The following is an 18,349-nucleotide window of genomic DNA, read 5'->3' as shown; positions in this document are numbered from 1 at the left end:
TAGAAGTTCAGTAGGAATGAATAACAGGAATAAATATTATGAAGTTAGACATCTATTTTTTATTTCTTTCGGTAGTCAAACAATTTGGCACTTTACAAAATATCCGCCAACGCTCTCTATACCATTGCATTCCGCCATGGCATGAGTAGCATTAGTCCTTCAAATAGTCCTGTTGCACCTTTGTAGATTTGGTAGAGTGGCTTCCTGATGCTAGGTCATTTATATCAGCCTTCATATACCTCCTTGACCAATTGTTGTCCACTCACTTACAAATAGAGTGGAAATTGAGCAGCATTCTAATCCCCTTGCAATAAATCTCATGAGAATCGGCTCTAGTCACAATTATTCGCAGGTTTAGTACCATGTTTAACACAGAAGGCAGCGACTCAAGTTCAACTGTATCACACAAGCCCTCCAACAATCGCCCAGGTCCAAGAATAAGACAGCGGGAATCTAGCAGGAAGCGTATGACAGGTCATTCCGACATGAAACAGCAGAACAATCGCTAGACTTTCCACCATTTCTTTGATTTCTTAACATCGCAGCGAGTCGCAGAGCTTGGTTGCAGATGTGTGACTAGAGCCTTAGTAGGTTGGAGGTACAAAATTATCTAAGAAGTCATGTGACATTAAAATGATATTTTCATAATAAAATGACAAATTCGTAGATAATTTGTATTTTTCCTAACTATACAAACCTTAGTTATTTAAAGTGGGTAATTACTTTCGGCGTAGCTGAAAGGACAAGCTTGCTGGCGGGCAAGTTTGATTAAATAGCTAAGGTTTGTATAGTTAGGAAAAATATAAATTATCTACGAATTTGTCATTTGTTCCGTAACTGGAATACAAACCACGCTATTTAAAGTGGGTGACTTAACCTTTAGGAAGGGTGGAACAAGTCCCAGCCATACTGGCTTTTGGCTTTGCCCGGGGACTCATTATCTGAGTGTGTCAGCACTCAACAATAAAGAGTCCCTGCACCTCGCTCACACCTTGCTATGCAAGGGCTGCGGCCTACGTAAGCTGTGTGTGAAGGAAAAAAGTGTGACTCGTCCTAGGAAGTTGACCTGAAGTTCTTTAAATGGAAACTTAAGGCTAGGACTCTCCCAATACCACCTCGTAAGGGTATGGGGACGCGACAGTATTAACTTAATACTAGGAACACAAGGGAACATGGTTAAACCTGCAGTGGTTTGAGGTCAGCTGTGCAGAGAACCCCGGATGCTGCTTTCCCCAAGAGAGGGGAGGATGAAGAAAAGAATAAGGGCCAGGCATACCTTTTCATTCATGCAGACTAAAACCGGGTAACAATGCCCTCAACCCTTTGCTACTTGTCCATTAAGGAGCCTGAGGTTTAAACCAGCTGTTGTGCAGCCACCATAGGGCCGATAGAGAATGTATCGAGCCTCCTGCGGGTCACGTCTTGCAGGTAGTGGGCTGTGAAGGTCGTTTGACGCTTCCACATCCCTGCTTGCAAAACCTGCGTCACTGAGAAGTTTTTCTTGAAGGCAAGGGAGGTAGCTACTCCCCTGACATCATGAGCTCTAGGACGACGCGACGGAGGAGGGTCAGGATTCAGGGAGAGATGTATCGCCTTTCGAATCCATGCCGAGATGGTGTTCTTGGTAACCCTCCTCTTCGATCTCCCAGTGCTGACAAACAAAGCCCGCACTTGGGGACGAACTGCAGCTGTTCTCTTCAGGTATAGCCTCAGACTCCTTACTGGGCACAGTAAGAGATGGTCTGGGTCATCTGTTACGGAACGAAGACTCAAAATCCGGAAGGAGTCGAACCGAGGGTCCGGCACTCCCGGATTCTGAGTCTTGGCAATAAACTCAGGGATGAAGCTGAACGTTACCTCCCCCCATCCTCTTGAATGGGCGATGTCATATGAGACACCATGAAGTTCGCTAACTTGCTTGACTGACGCCAAAGCTAGTAGGAACACCGTCTTCCAAGTCAGGTGGCGATCTGGAGCCTGGCATAATGGTTCGTAGGGAGGTCTCTTAAGAGACCTGAGGACTCAAACCACATTCCATGGAGGAGGTCTCACTTCCGACTGGGGGAAGGAAAGTTCATAACTACGTATGAGTAGGGAAAGTTCTAGCGAAAAAGAAATGTCCACTCGTTTGAGCCTGAAGGATAGACTTAAGGATGAGCGATAGCCTTTCACTGCCGAGACTGAAAGGCGCATTTCTCTTCTCGCAAATACACTAAGAACTCCGCTATTGCTGGAATAGTGGCATCGAGTGGAGAGATACCCCTTCCACGACACCAACCACAGAAAACTCTCCACTTCGCCTGGTAGACTCCTGGGGATGACTTTCGCAGGTGTCCAGACATCCTTTCCGCAACTTGTTGCGAAAATCCTCTCTCTGCGAGGAGATGCTGGATAGTCTCCAGGCGTGAAGCCGAAGCGAAGCTACGGCTTTGTGAAAGATGTTGGCGTGTGGTTGTTTGAGTAGCTCGTGTCGTGGAGGGAGTTCTCTCGGAGGCTCCGTAAGGAGTTGCAGAAGGTCTGGGAACCATTCCGCGCGATGCCACAGCGGAGCTATGAGAGTCCTCGAGAGGTTGACCGATAGTCTGGTCTTGTTGAGTACCCTCCTCATCAGACAGAACGGGGGAAAGGCGTATACGCCGATATTGTCCCACCGTTGTTGGAAAGCATCTTGCCAGAGAGTCTTGGGTCCAGGATTGGGGAACAGTACAGCGGCAGTTTGAAGTTCAACGCTGTCGAGAACAGATCCACAATCGGGGAACCCCACAAAGTCAGGACTTTGTTGGCTACCTTATGATCCAAAGACCACTCGGTAATCATTATCTGAGACGCTCTGCTCAGACTGTCGGCGAGCACATTCCTTTTGCCCGGAATGAAGCGAGCCAAAAGTGGAATCGAGTGAACTTTGGTCCATCTCAGTATCTCTACTGCAAGATGGGATAGCTGTTCAGAAAAGGTACCTCCCTGCTTGTTGATGTAAGCCACTACTGTGGTGTTGTCGCTAATCACCACCACAGAGTGACCCGCCAGGTGCTGTTGGAACTGTTGAAGGGCCAGAAAAACAGCCTTCATTTAGAGCAGATTTATATGGAGGCACTTTTCTGATTCTGACCACAGGCCTGAGGTCCTGTGGTTCAGAACGTGGGCCCCCCACCCTTTCTTTGAGGCGTCCGAAAACAGCATCAAATTCGGGGGGAGGACGAGAAGATCCACTCCCTTTCGTAGGTTCTTGTCTGCCACACACCACTGAAGGTCCGTCTGTTCCGCGAGACCCATAGGGATCAAGACGTCCGGGGAATCGTGTCCTTGACTCCACCGGGACTTGAGTCGCCATTGCAGGGATCTCATTCTGAGGCGACCGTTGGGAACTAGAAGGACCAAGGATGAGAGATGGCCGAGGAGATGTAACCACGATTGGGCTGGGAGTTCGTCTCGTCTGAGGAAAGGACTTGCGACCTTCCTCAGCCTTGCTATCCTGTCGTCTGATGGGAAGGCTCTGTAGAGATTGTGTCCAATATCATCCCTAGATATACCAGTCTTTGGGAAGGAAGCAGAGAAGACTTCTCGAGATTTACCATGATCCCTAGATCTTGGCAAATCCCCAAAAGTTAGTCTCGGTGTCGAAGAAGGGTTGACTCAGAGTCTGCTAAGATCAGCCAGTTGTCCAGATAACAGAGGAGACGGATGCCGATCTTGTGTGCCCACGAAGATATCAGGGTGAACACTCTGGTGAAAACCTGAGGTGCTGTGGTGAGACCGAAGCACACCACCTTGAACTGGTAGATCTTGTTGTCTAGGCTGAATCCTAGGTACTTCCTTGAAGACGGATGGATTGGGATCTGGAAGTACGCGTCCTTCAGATCCAGTGTGCACATGAAGTCTCGCGGTCTCACTGCGAGTCTGACCGTGTCTGAAGTCTCCATGCTGAACGGGGTCTGCTTGACAAACCTGTTCAAAGCTGAGAGGTCGATGACTGGTCTCCAGCCTCCAGACGCCTTCTTTACAAGAAAGAGTCAACTGTAGAAGCCTGGGGACCCGTCGACGACCTCTTGGAGAGCGTCCTTCTTCAACATGGTCTTGACTTCTGCCCAAAGGGCTTGCCCTCTTGCCGATCCCATGGCAAGAGAGCTCAACGACACTGGATTCGCTGTCAGCAGAGGAAGAGATGTTATGAACGGGACACGATATTCTTGGTTGATCACTGAGATCGTCCAGGATTGCATCCAAACACCCATTAACTTTAACGCTCTCTATGAGGAACGAGAGAGTACCATCTTAATAAAAATCGATGCTCTTGCTGCTTTTCCTAAGGTAAACTCCGAAGGAGGTGAACGTGGTGCTACGGGAGTAAAGTGATCCTGAAATAATTCCGTAAAGACCAACATAATCTTTTTGAGGTAGACAGAGTTGAGGTGTCTTATTCTCTTCTTCCTCCGAGACTGCATCCAAAGGCTCATCCAGAGAGAAATCATCATCTGGTTCTTCTTCCGAAAGAATTCCAGTAGCCGTAGCAGCGTTCTGTTCAGAAAGGCGCCGCTCCCAATCATCAGCGTTAGCGCTGCGATGCGCGCGCTTAAATCGCTTGGTATGGGTGTCCCCATGACGTTCGCTAACCTTGCGTTCGACGTCACGTCTGACTGCATGTCGAACAGTATCTGACTGACGTTGGACGTCAAGGGTTGACTGACGTTCGACGTCACGTCTGGCTTGACGCCCAGCGTCACGTTCAGCTGCCTGGCGATCGTCGCCGCGCTTAGAAGGCTGACGTTTAGTAACAACAGAAGCAGGAGCTCGATGAGATATAGCAGCCTTATCACGCTGTTGAACATTGCGGTTGCTGGTAGGCCGCCTGTGCGACAACGCGTCATGATCGGAATCATGATGAACCACCACTTTGTCAACAGCAGGATGATAAGACTGCATAAAAGATGAGAGCTGTTGCTTCTTGTCTAGCAGCATAGACCAATTAGGATCAATATTAGGTGACACAGGCGAAGAAACTTCGATTGCGAACTCGCCTTCTTCATCGCTTACATAACGCTCCGCATTTTCAGGAGAAGGAAACCAGTCTGGCGGAAGCGGCGGTGCATGTACCGTAACACCAGACTCAGGAACAAGATCCGTATCAGTCTGAACTAAACCTTCGTCAACCTCTGACATCCTGTCAGGAAGTTTCGCAGGAGAACCTTCGACAGACGACTGAAAACGTTCTGGAGTGTCCCAATGGCTACAGCCAGGCACTTGCGGTGACGAATCGCGCCGTTGAGCCACTACCTCCGCTCTTCTCTTATGAGGTCTGGAAGCATGACGCCAGACCTTGCCGTGCGCAGCCTCATCCAAAGATGACGACAATAAACTAACCTCGCCTTTCCCATGGTGAGGCTGAGCGACCTGCGATGCGACAACAGGTACGCTCGAGGGGACGTCTGCGCGAGCGATGATGCCTCTCGTTCCCTTTCGCCGATCGACATTACTTCTCCCATGGGTTCGGGAGGTTGAAAGAGGTCTAAGGCTAGGTGAACGACAGGTTCGTGTAGACGCACCCTCCACATCACTGAACACATTAATTGCACTTTTAACACTAACACTTTTAAATTGGTTAACGTTGGACATGAGTTTTGTTTCTGTACGCCGCTAGCGATTCTACCCTTATGCCAAGAGCTTGAATCGCGGTCATCATATCTTTCATTGTAGGTTCAGATGAAACAATATTAGGTACTGGATCTACCACTACAGGGGAATGATTAGGTTCAATGATATTAAAAGTAGATAAATCTCTAGATCGAGAAGAACTACGCCAAACTGTCTCTTTCTAATTTGCAAGAGTAGCGTTCAATAGCCTACCACTCACTCTCAGACAATGAAATACATTCTTCACACCGATCCCCATATTCACAAATTCTACCTCTACATTTAGAACAAATTGAATGGGGATCCACAGAGGCTTTTGGAAGCCGAGTCTTACACCCGTTCACACACTTCCTATATGAAGGAAAAGGGTCGGCCATATAGAAAAGTTGCACAGAGATAAAAAACAAGCAAGGTTCAAAATGGTCCAAGTAATCCAAATCAAAAACGTATTCAAGAGAATCCCAAAGCGAAAACCAATAATGCAAAAACAGTGTACATCACCACTTAACTGTCCAAAATTCAAGGTAGATAGCGAGTGAATTCCAAACGTTGCCAGTAATGGCGGCAGGGAAGATCTGGTGATGGATGAAATAGTTCGGCTTATCTCCCGTAAGGGTGCTAGTGTACACCTGGCAACTTTATCTGCGATTGCCGCGAGTTTTTGAATTTCTGCCGGACATCAGGGACTAAAGCTTGCTACCCCTCCCCACCCCACACACCGGTGACTTGCTTCACTTCACTTAGAGGTAGGACTTGACTTGGGGGTCAGGGATGGCAGGCACATATGTATAAATAGCTAAGGTTTGTATGGTTAGGAAAAATACAAATTATCTTCGAATTTGTCATTTGTTCCGTAACCGAAATACAAACCACGCTATTTACATTGGGTGACTTACCCCTTAGGAGGGGTTGAAAGTCCCCAGCCTTACTGACTTCGGCTTGCCCGGGGGCTCAATCCCTCAGTGAGCAGCACTAGAGAAAAGGAGCCCCTGTACCTCACAAGTTCCTAGCATCACTCGGAACAAGTGGCCTACATAAGCAGTGTGTGGAGGAGAGTGTGACTCGTCCTATGAAGTTGACCTTGAGACCTTTAGATAGGAATCTAGGATAGGACGTTCCCAATACCACCTCGTCAGGGTATGGGGGACGCAACAGTATTAAGCCTAATACTAGGAACACAAAGAAGCATGGGTTACCTGCAGAGGTCGAGGTCAGCTATGCGAGGACCAGGATGCTGCTTCCCCAAGAGAGGGGAGAATGAAGAAAGAAGTAAGGGTCAGACATACTCTTTCATTCATACAGACTAAGACCGGGTAACAACGCCCTCAACCTACTGCTACTTGTCCAAAAAGGAGCCTGAGGTTAGACCAGCTGTTGTGCAGCCACCACAGGGCCGATAGAAAACGTATCGAGGCTCCTGTGGGTCACGTCTTGCAGGTAGTGGGCTGTGAAGGTCGTCCGATGCTTCCAGACCCCAGCTTGAAGTACCAGCGTCACAGAGAAGTTTCTCTTGAAGGCCAGGGATGTAGCAACACCCCTGACATCGTGTGCCCGAGGGCAACGTGACGGAGGAGGATCTGGATTCAAGGCATGGTGGATAGCCCTTCGAATCCAAGCTGAGATGGTGTTCCTGGTGACCTTCCTCTTAGTCCTGCCTGTGCTCACAAACAAAGCTCGCACTTGAGGACGGACTGCAGCCGTTCTCTTCAAGTAGTGCCTCAGACACCTCACTGGACATAGTAGCAGCTGATCTGGGTCGCTTGTTACAGAACGGACACTCGCAATCCTGAAAAAGTCGAAGCGAGGATCCAACACTCCAGGATTCTGAGTCTTGGCAACAAACTCAGGGACAAACCTGAACGTTACCTCTCCCCATCCCCTTGAATGGGCGATGTCGTACGAGAGACCATGAAGTTCACTAACCCGCTTGGCCGAAGCCAAAGCGAGTAGGAAAGCCGTCTTCCAAGACAGGTGGCGATCGGAGGCCTGGCGTAATGGTTCGAAGGGAGGTCTCTTAAGAGACCTGAGGACTCTAACCACGTTCCAAGGAGGAGGTTTCACTTCCAACTGGGGGCAGGTAAGCTCATAGCTACGAATGAGTAAAGAGTGTTCTAGCGATTAAGAAATATCCACGCCCTTCAGCCTTAAGCTTGGGCCTGAAGGCCAAGCTTAAGGCTGAGCGATAGCCTTTCACTGCTGAGACAGAAAGGCGCATTTCTTCCCGCAGATAAACGAGGAAGTCCGCTATTGCTGGAATAATGGCATCGAGTGGAGAGATACCCCTCCCACGACACCAACCACAAAAGACTCTCCACTTTGCTTGGTAGACATTCTCTCCGCAACCTGTTGCGAAAAGCCTCTCTCCGCGAGTAGACGCTGGATAGTCTCCAGGGGTGAAGCCGAAGCGAGGCCACGACCTTGTGAGGGACGCCGGAGTGGGGTTGTCTGAGAAGCTCGTGTCGTGGAGGAAGTTTCCTCGGGAGCTCCGTCAGGAGATGCAGAAGGTCCGGGAACCATTCCGCGTGATGCCATAGCGGAGCTACCAGAGTCATCGAACAGTTGACCGACAGTCTGGTCCTGTTGAGCACCCTTCTCATCAGAAAGAATGGTGGGAAGGTGTACAAGTCAATGCTGTCCCACCATTGCTGGAAAGCATCTTGCCAGAGTGCCTTGGGGTCCGGGACTGGGGAGCAGTACAGGGGCAGCTTGAAGTTCAACGCTGTCGCGAACAAGTCCACAGTCAGGGAACCCCACAAAGTAAGGACTTTGTTGGCTATCTGAGGATCCAAAGACCACTCGGTACCCACTATCTGCGATGCCCTGCTCAGACTGTCGGCGAGCACATTCCTCTTGCCAGGGATGAAGCAAGCTGATAGTGTTATCAAGTGGATTTCGGTCCACCTCAAAATCTCTACTGCAAGATGGGATAGCTGCTGCGAAAAGTGCCTCCCTGCTTGTTGATATAAGCCACTACCGTGGTGTTGTCGCTCATCACCACCACGGAGTGACCCGCCAGGGACCGTTGGAACTGCTGAAGAGCCAGAAAGATGGCCTTCAATTCTAGCAGGTTGATGTGTAGGCACTTTTCTGATTCTGACCAAAGGCCTGAGGCCCTCTGGGTCAGAACGTGCGCCCCCTACCCTTCTTTTGACGCGTCCGAAAACAGAGTCAATTCCGGGGGAGGACGAGAAGACTCACTCCCTTCCGCAGGTTCTCGTCGACCAGCCACCACCGCAAGTCAGTCTGTTCCAAAGACCCCATCGGGATCAGAAAGTCCGGAGAATCGGATCCTTGATTCCACCGGGACTTGAGCCGCCACTGTAGGGATCTCATCCTGAGGCGGCTGTTTGGAACCAGACGAGCCAGGGAGGATAGGTGACCTAAGAGACGCAACCACGACTGGGCGGGGAGCTCTTCTCGCCTGAGGAAGGGTTCCGCCACCCTCCTCAGCCTTGCTATCCGGTCGTCTGATGGAAAGGCTTTGTGGAGATTGGTGTCTATTAGCATGCCTAGATAAACCAGTCGTTGGGACGGCTGCAGAGAGGACTTCGAGGTTTACCACGATCCCAAGATCCTGGCAAAGATCCAGAAGCCTGTCTCGGTGCCGAAGAAGGGTCGAATCCGAGTCTGCTAGGATCAGCCAATCATCCAGATAACGAAGGAGATGAATGCTGTTCCTGTGCGCCCAAGACGAAATCAGGGTGAACACTGACGAACACCTGAGGAGCTGTGGGGAGACCGAAACACAGCACCTTGAACTGGTAGATCTTGTCGTCTAGGCAGAATCTCGGGTACTTCCTGGAAGATGGATGGATTGAGATCTGGAAGTACGCGTCCTTGAGATCCAGTGTGCACATGAAGTCTTGTGGTCTCACCGCAAGTCTGACCGTGTCTTCTGTCTCCATGCTGAACCGAGTTTGCTTGACAAACCCGTTCAGAGCCGAGAGGTCGATGACAGGTCTCCAGCCTCCAGACGCCTTCTTTACAAGAAAGAGTCGACTGAAGAAGCCTGGGGAGCCGTCGACGACCTCCTGGAGAGCATCCTTCTCGAGCATGGTCTGACTTCGACCCGAAGGGCCAGCCCCTTTGCCGACCCCGTGGCATAGGAGCTCAACGACACTGGATTCGCTGTCACGGGAGGTTGAGATGTTGTGAACGGGACGCGATAGCCTTGGCCGATCACTGAGACCGTCCAAGCATCGGCCCCGTGTTGCTGCCACCTGCGGACGCAACGCTGAAGGCATCCCCACAGGTGGACACGCAAGGGGACTGCCACCCCTAGGGCTTGCGGCCGCTACCCCTATGAGTCTTCCTCCCCTGGAGGACTTACCGCCCCTCTTGACCTTGGCTGGAAAGGGCTGGGGCTTAGACACCACCTTCTTCACTGCCGGTGCCTGCTTCGGAGCCTTAGGAGGGTGCTGCTGCTGTTGCGGCGGAGCTGGAGGCTTATAGGGCCAAGCTGTAAGGGCCCTATGGAGGAGGGAGTCCGTGCTGGATTTCCTCCACCTCTCAGCCGTTCGCTCCATGTCCTGAGGCTCAAACAGGTCCTCCCCCAGAAGGGAAGCATGTCTGAGCCTACACACATCCACGGCGGGGACCTTCGGATGGAATCTCTCGGTCACAGCATCGCGCCGCTTCAACACCGAGTTGGCCCACAGGGTGGTAACCTGGTGCGCCAAAAACTTGATGGAGCGGGTGCCCGAGAGTAAGAAGGTCTCCAGGGCCTTCCTATTGGTCTCCTTGGACAAGCCCTCCGAGCACAATAGGATGCCCAGAGTTCCTAGCCAAAAGTCCAGCCACGAAGTGGCCTGCATGGCACACTTCGCGACCTTTTCATGGCTAAGGATCTCTGCCGCCGAGAACGACACCTGCCGGGCAGAGAGCTTCTCAAGGGGAACTCCTTTCGCCAGTTCCTCCACGGAGTGATGGAGAGGAAGAGCGAGGCTGGACTCGCCCAAGATCTCAAAATACCTCCTCTGCTGAAGACGAGGAGGAGGGATGAGCTTGTTCCCGGCAGAGGAATGACTGGAGGAGGCAAGAATCGCGAGCTGAGCGTTGGCCCTAGCTCTGGCACTCTTCAGACCCCGAGACCAGGGCAGAGCCGCACTGGACTTAGGGGCCTTCCGAACGTCAAACACTTCGTCCAAGATAGTGTCCTTGCCTTCACGGGGTCCATAAGCCCGTTAAGTTGCCTTATCAGGCTCAGGACCTGCCAGAAGGCATGTTCGGATTCCTGCTGATCTCCTCCTTGTGGGCTGGCAGCTAAGTCTCCTGTCCCCGGAATCTCTTCCTGGGGTGAAGCGTGGACTCACCCGAGGACGGAAAAGCTTTGTCCACAGGAGAAAGAGAAAACGCTCGAGCAGGAGAAGGGGGCTTCGCGACAGACTTCTTGGAAACCAACTTCGCCCTGGGGGAAGTCACCACGAAGTCCACTCCTCTTTTTCTCTTCAGCGTAGGAGAGCCAGCCGTTGGTTTGTTGCCCTGATCGGCGAGTGCTGGTTTCATTACCCTCACTAACGCCCGCATCAGAGGACCAAACCAAGTATGTTGCTCCACGGACACAGAGTCCGAAATCCTCGCTGGAGGGAAAGGGATCGGGCGATCCTTTGGAGTGGACACCACAGTACCTGCCTGAAAAGAAGGGGGGGAAGAATGATGCACTAACCTCTCCGCAGTGTCTTCCCTGTCCTGCACTACAGTCCTGCGTTTGGATGGAGGCGATCCCAAGCGCTGTCTAGGAACACGCGTTCCTGCTGCTACCACTGGCTGCGAAATTCGCCGCGAACGACGGTCGCGCGATCGCGCGGGCGAGCGGTCGCGAGGGTGTACAGGTGAACGAGCGCGTGGCTGAGTCGGCGAACGAATGCGTTGGCTCGATGGCGAGGGAACGCGTTGCCGCGTGGGCGAGGAAGGTCGCTGGCGACGTTGATCAGCAGGCAATCGGTGGTGAGCTGGCGAACGCTGACGCGCAGGTGAGCGATGGCGCGTTGTCGCATGGTGACGCGTTGGCGAGCGATAGCGCGCAGGTGAATGATCGCGCGATGGCGAGCTAGCAGATGGCGAACCATGTTCTTCCAGAACCTCTGGTTGAAGACGCGTTGGAGAACGTGTGCGCGCAGGCTGTAAATCACGCGGGCGGTCCGGAGATTGCCGATAAACAGGTGATCGTTGACGCGTAGGAGAACGCTGACGAACAGGTGATACTAGGATCATCTGTGAACGCTGGCGAGCAAGGGGGCGACGCGTGAGATCCTGTGAAGGAACAGGTGGCGCGGGTGGCGCGGCGCGTTCACGAACAGGAAGAGCGTAGGCGCGTGGGCGAACATGTGCTTTTGAAACACGCGCTGGAGAACGCGGACGATGTTGCGTAGACACAAGATCAGGATCGCGAGAGAGCTCAGGAGACTGATGGCGCGCAGGGTGTCCATCAGGGACTGCAGGATGATCAGAGACCACAGGGGAGCGCTGGCGAGCAAGAGGGCGATGATCCTCAAAAGAGCCCTGACGAACGGGAGAGCGCTGACGCTCAGAAGAGCGCTCACGAGCAGGAGAGCGCATGTGCGCTAACACTGCAGAAGGGCGAGCAGGAGAATGCTGGCGCGCCAAGCGCTCTTCAGGAACCACAGGATGTAGGATGTCCTCAGGAGAGCGCTGACGAGGGGGGCGAACATCAGGAGAGCGCCGGCGAACAGGTGAGCGCTGACGAGCAGGAGAGCGCCTGTGCGCTAACACTGCACGTGAAAGGGAAGAATCCCTTTGCCCCGAAGGAACCGTTGCCCGTCGGGTGACGAGTTCCCCAGAAGGTGAAGTTCTAGCAGAAGTAGGAGAACGGTCTGCAGAGAGGTCCAAAGGAGCAGGAGCTGTAGGCTGAGTACCACGAGGAGAGTTCCCATCGGAGGAAGAAGATCCAAAAAGGCGCCTTGAGACGCAGCGGACGGTGAGCCTTACGGCGAAGGCGGCCACGGGGAAGATCATTAGGACCATCAGTCCTCCGAAGGGGAGCCTCAGTCAAGGCACTTCCCTTAGAGGGAAGCTGAACAGCAGAAGAGCCCGTAGGACTCACTTCCCCCTTCGAAGGATGTACGGAAGGGGGAGGAGAGCCGTCAGCACCATCATCCTCAACTGCACCTGCAGAGGATTGCCCCGCCCCGTCGGAGGCCTCTGCCACCACGACGTCGACGATAGACAGAGGGTCTACCTCTACTACCGCCGGCGACTGCATAACGGCGGCCCCCAACGAGACAAGGTCAATCAAGGCGACCCTGGAGGGCAATCCCTTAAGCCCCAGGGAAGCCCAAATCTGTAAAAGATCATCATTAGATAAAGAATTATCAATTACCTCCCCCGGAGGAGGAGGGGGAACCGCCCCGCTATGGGAGGCGACGCCCTCTTCCCCCACCCAAGGCCGGGAAACAGAACTAGGGCCTGCGCTACCACTCGGCCGACTCTCCTTAGGAGCCGGACGAGGTTTGGGTGGCGAAAGAAGAGTCCCGAGAACCTTCCTCCTTTAAGGCAACCCCCGAAGGAGAACAGTCTCTCTTGGACTTCTTACGCCGGCGGCCAAACCTCTCCCACTGGGAGGCAGACCACTCCCTACACTCACGACATGTTTTCCTGGTCACACCGTCGGCCCCGACACTGAGGGCAAAGGGTGTGAGGATCCGTATCCAAGGCCGACATAAAGGTCCCACAAGGGCGGCCGGCAACACCAGGGCACGTACGCATAGCAAAGATAATATAATAGGTAATCAACTTCAAACACACACACAAGCTGTATTAAAGAAAAAGCAGGAAAAAGATAAAAGGCTGTCAACGAGGACGATGGACAGACACGTCTGTTCATCGCCGAGCCAAAAGTGAAGTGAAGCAAGTCACCGGTGTGTGGGGGGGGAGGGGTAGCAAGCTACCCTTCCCCTACCCCCCGCAAACTAGCGCGGGGATAATTAACCCTCGTTAAAACTATTCGCTCGTCATTTCAGCTGTGCTAAAAGGTAAACCCAATGTAAATAGCGTGGTTTGTATTTCAGTTACGGAACAAAAGACAAATACAAAATGATAAGAACAAATGGTAAAGTTTTACTGTATTACAGATTCTGATTTCGAACAGAAAATATATGTTTTCCTGTAGTAAATAACATGATTTGACCGAATTTGACCTTCATTTCAACCACAAACCAACAGAACAACCAATTCAACTAACTTTAAGTAGCCGAACTGGTTGCTGTTATTACGGATGAAATGAAGGTGAAAACCGGTTAAATCACGTTATTTTCTACAGGAAAACATATATTTTCTGTTAAAATTTTTAAATATAATGTCTTATTATATATATTTTGTTAAAATGTTTAAATATAATGACTTGTTCAAATACCGTGTCACTTCACTCACGTATGTACTGCGAACAATAACATTTTCAACGTTACCAATGATACACAGCGTTACCAACGTTATGGTGGCATTGCTAACGTTAGCAATGCTACGGTAATATTATCATGTGTATTTTAAAGAATTTTTCCATATAACCTTTACACAATATATAAAAAAGTACAAAAAGGGTACAGAACCTAACAAACCCACCTAACCTAACCTGGAAGTTCCCAGGTCACAAACCCAATATAATGGCCTTTGTTATATATATCATGTTAATCCGTGTCACTTCACTCACATTACAATAACATTACTGTATATATAATGGTTCTTGTTCCGCCATTAGCTCGCTTCGCTCGCATGAAGATAAAACATCTAGCTCGTATGTACTGGCAAGAGGTAATGTTGAGCTGCGCACCCTAACATTAGTAATGTTACGCTAACATTAGCAACGTTAAATATAATGGTTCTTGGTCCTCCCTTACGATCACAGGAAAATAAAACATCAACCTCATATGCACTGGCAAGCGGTTATGTTGAGCTTCGCACTCTAATAAAATATAGTAAAACTAACACATTGAAGTTAAAGAAATTAATGACTTACTTTTATGACCGTGACGACGTAACTTGTGGGTCACGGGGGTGTTGTGACTGTCTGAGACATCTTAACTGATTTGCCTTAGTTTAGTACTGCACTTGGAACACTGTAAAAGCTGGTGTATTACATTACGAGATTTAAGAAAATTATCAACATTGGAATTCACCAAAATACTTTCAAGTATAGATTACTGAGTTCGTTACAATTTCCTAAAACTTCGATCGTAAAATACGCAAAAAGACGTCACTTGAACTAACAAAGATCTGACTTGGGCAAAGTTTATGTTGGAAGGTGGGAGTAGGGAAATATTAACCCCCCTGTGCAAACTTTACATATGTATGGGTTCGTGATTGGTTAACGGAAAAGCAACGAAGTCTAGAGTATGGGAAACTTGTCAAGAGCAAGTACTTGTGTGAAATCTGGGAGTGACTAGGTAATAACAAAATGTATAAAAGTAAAATAGAAAGATAAAATGGAGTATATGTTAAATAATATTTAATGGATATATAAAATGAGGAGATTTTATAAGGTATCGGATAATAAAACGAGTAATACTGGGGTCAAACGTAATATGTATACTTGGGTATTACATAACTGATCAAGTAATAGACTTGAACAGAGCTGGTGGAGAAGACGAATAGTTACATTTCACGAATATAGAAGAAGAAATCCTATTGGTGGAGGAACAGTCTCTGCGCAGGGAGGCAGGGTTTTTGCGCAGAAGGTCGAAACCTGTTATGTACAAACGAACGAACAGGAGCGACTACAACCGGCAAGTAGAATGACGGCACCTCCAAAGTTTATCCAGTTATAAAGTTTTGTCTTTTCCTCCATTTATTATATATCCAAGAAGGTAATGTAAAGAGAAGAAAAGGCTTGTTTTACGTTTATATATTGTTTCCCCAGTATGTTTTCCCCACCCAAAACACCGAGCTCCCACTGTGGGTCCCCCATTATCGTAGGATATAGATATATAAATATTTCTGAAACTATTCATTTGCAACGGGAACGAGTGTAGTTTTTTCCTAGGTTACATTGCCCTGTAATACAGTAAAATAATACCAAATAAATGAGATTTTTAAACAAACACATAGGTTATGGAATTTAAAAGTGGGTTTGAAAAGATCTAATTAATCAAGTCAATTTCAATGTCCCAGTAAATATTGTACATTAGTATAATAAACCAAATGTAATTTGCCAAGCTTGTTTAATTCACTTATCTACTTCCTCTCACCCTAAACACAGGTTTTTTTTTTTTTAAGAACTCCAATGTTATTATTTAAAGAATAAATTAGCAACAGTAATCAACGGACAAAACACAAGGAACCTTTCAATATAATGCAGGACTCATGTTTATGCAGAAATTAATTCATCATAGCTATCAAATAAACCAGGGTGACTACCCTACCCCCAAGGTAACATAATATAACGTTGCAGCAGGTTATATTCATTGGACAAATATACGCAAGGACAAAAATAAAGTGCAAATATCAAATTGTAAAATTACTTTACTATTAGCCTACAGCACAGGATGCACTAGCATCTTGCTTTTCCAACTAGGGTTGTAGCTTGGCTAGTACTAATAATAATAATAAAAATGATACCTGGTGACGGTACCTTGCGTCATCTACAAAACAAAACAAAGGATCTCACTGACAATCATCATCAACCATCATTCTTCGTATTTTCTTTTTAAAAAATTCTAGAAACGAAGAATACAAATGACTCCGTATTACCTTCAAACAACTACATAATGTTTTTTCTTCACTTCTGTCGCAGTTGACCTACGGATATACGGAAATTATGGAAAAAATCTTCAATTTTCGTGAACTGCGTCGCACTACCGTCAGCTGATCTTTGTTTTGTTTGTTACTAAAGTTCTCAGTATAGACGCCAGAGGGCCTACGTTCCATTTAACGCTGGCTTTGACTTTAGCTTGAATACCTAGTTTCCTTTAAATTTTAAATGCAGTAAACTCCCTAGCAGTTGCAATTAAATTCTATAATCCACAAAATTAATCGTAGTTATTAAATATCATATGTGCCTTTTCCTCACAAAATTTCAGTCAAAATATGAGAAATTGTAGTTAACCAGCTGATCGCTACCAAGAACAATCGGTATTTATAAATAAACCCCATTCTCACCCATTAAAATCGCTAAGTGAATGTGTATAGTGATAAGCTATCATATCCACTTCAAGTCAGCGTTTGAGAGAAAACAATTGTTAATTTATTACGGAATGCAGCTCTTCAATGTTTAGAAACAAAAGCAAAATGTATACTGTATTACGTAATACGTTACGGGTTGGGTACGTTGTCTTGGCATCCGTTCATCGAGGAACCTAATTAAATACTTTCTCGCTGAGAATAGATTTTGCTATTATGCTCTGCGTCTTTTTTTAATTTCTCAAATATATTTATATACTCTTCAAACAAAATAAAATAGCCTACATGAACAAAAAATACAAATAACTTTCCGATCAAAGAATATATTGTAAAGTAGCAATCACTTTATTATATAAAATATTCATGACTTATGAAAACTGGCCCAATGCGTGAACAACTTGAACTTTAGCATACGCTGACCTAAGCATTCTCCAGACTTGGTGGCCACGCGGTTCAGAACCAGTCTTATACAATTTATCAATATTAACTCAAAGTCCAATCCTGACACATGCTAACTTAATATAGTTTACTTCAGTATATTTTTTTTTATTTACTATCAGCCTTATACAGGAAAACGGCTGATTTCGTATCAGCTGGCTTCTGGCAGCGGCCAGGTTCTATTGTCCCATACACTATGGTCCCATACGCTCCTCGAACAAAGCAGGGTTGCCCTTTCATGCAGTATACCCCCTATAAATGACTATCACATAGTTACCTTGGAAAAAGGATATCTGCTACCATCCTCAACATGACGATGAACTATTTTTAACAATTGTCGATAATTTACTACCATTAGCTCAAAATAATGAACTAGACGAACGAATACGATGATGGATGTGAATTGGTAGCCAGGATGGTAGGCCTTTGTCTTCACAGCGACTGAGTCTGACTGACACGGTTAGGATCTACTAACAAACTGCTTTGGATTGAGTAGTCTCGGCCTGTAGGCCTATCTGCCATCCAGGGACAAGGTCAGGGGGATCATGGGATTATAGGGTAGCCTAAATGTAGGAAATATTTATCAAGCCTGGATTTTACACGCAGTCTAAAGCAAATTTATTTATGAATACCAGCTAATATTTTAGGAAATATCCAATTATTGTTTCGAAAAGCTATCAGTATTTTTGAGATATTATGAATTAGTTTTATACCTTATTGATAGCCGAGCAAAGAAACGAGATCATTGCATCTATATTTTCGTGTTTCCTTATTAAAGTAATTTAATAATGGTAAAAAACATTTAATGACCGAATTACTACCATAACACTCAATGACTACATATTTAATCTATAGACTTTTATATCACTGTATAACGTCAACAACTAAGAGCTATGGCATCATAGCAAGCTATAAAGTACAACAGGGAATTTTTTAAACCACAATAGATTTTTCGTCTATTTGCTTTTGGACTAAGGCCTACAGGTTGAGTTTGTAAGTACGTAGCTTTTCTGCTTCTGTATTATTATTATTATTATTATTATTATTATTATTATTATTATTATTATTATTATTATTAGCTAAGCTACAGCTCTAGTTGGAAAAGCAAGATGCTATAAGCCCAAGGGGTCCAACAAGAAAAAAATAGCCCAAT

The 18,349-nt window shown here is 47.8% G+C and overlaps 1 protein-coding gene across 2 annotated transcripts in view; it reads right to left on the bottom strand.

The window, feature by feature from the left end:
* LOC137639853 (BCAS3 microtubule associated cell migration factor-like) overlaps nucleotides 1–16,488 on the bottom strand; it is a 251,753-nt gene extending 235,265 nt beyond the window's left edge. For both annotated transcript variants that reach the window (XM_068372110.1, XM_068372111.1), the window contains exon 1: nucleotides 16,330–16,488. The gene's annotated coding sequence lies outside the window, so the exon portion shown is untranslated. The remainder of the gene's footprint in view (nucleotides 1–16,329) is intronic.
* Nucleotides 16,489–18,349: the final 1,861 nt, after the last annotated feature.

Source organism: Palaemon carinicauda, chromosome 4 (genome assembly GCF_036898095.1).
Source record: "Palaemon carinicauda isolate YSFRI2023 chromosome 4, ASM3689809v2, whole genome shotgun sequence".
Classification (NCBI taxonomy): Eukaryota; Metazoa; Arthropoda; class Malacostraca; order Decapoda; family Palaemonidae; genus Palaemon; species Palaemon carinicauda.
The sequence above is the reverse complement of the archived record's forward strand: the minus strand, read 5'-3'. Positions and strand labels throughout refer to the sequence as shown.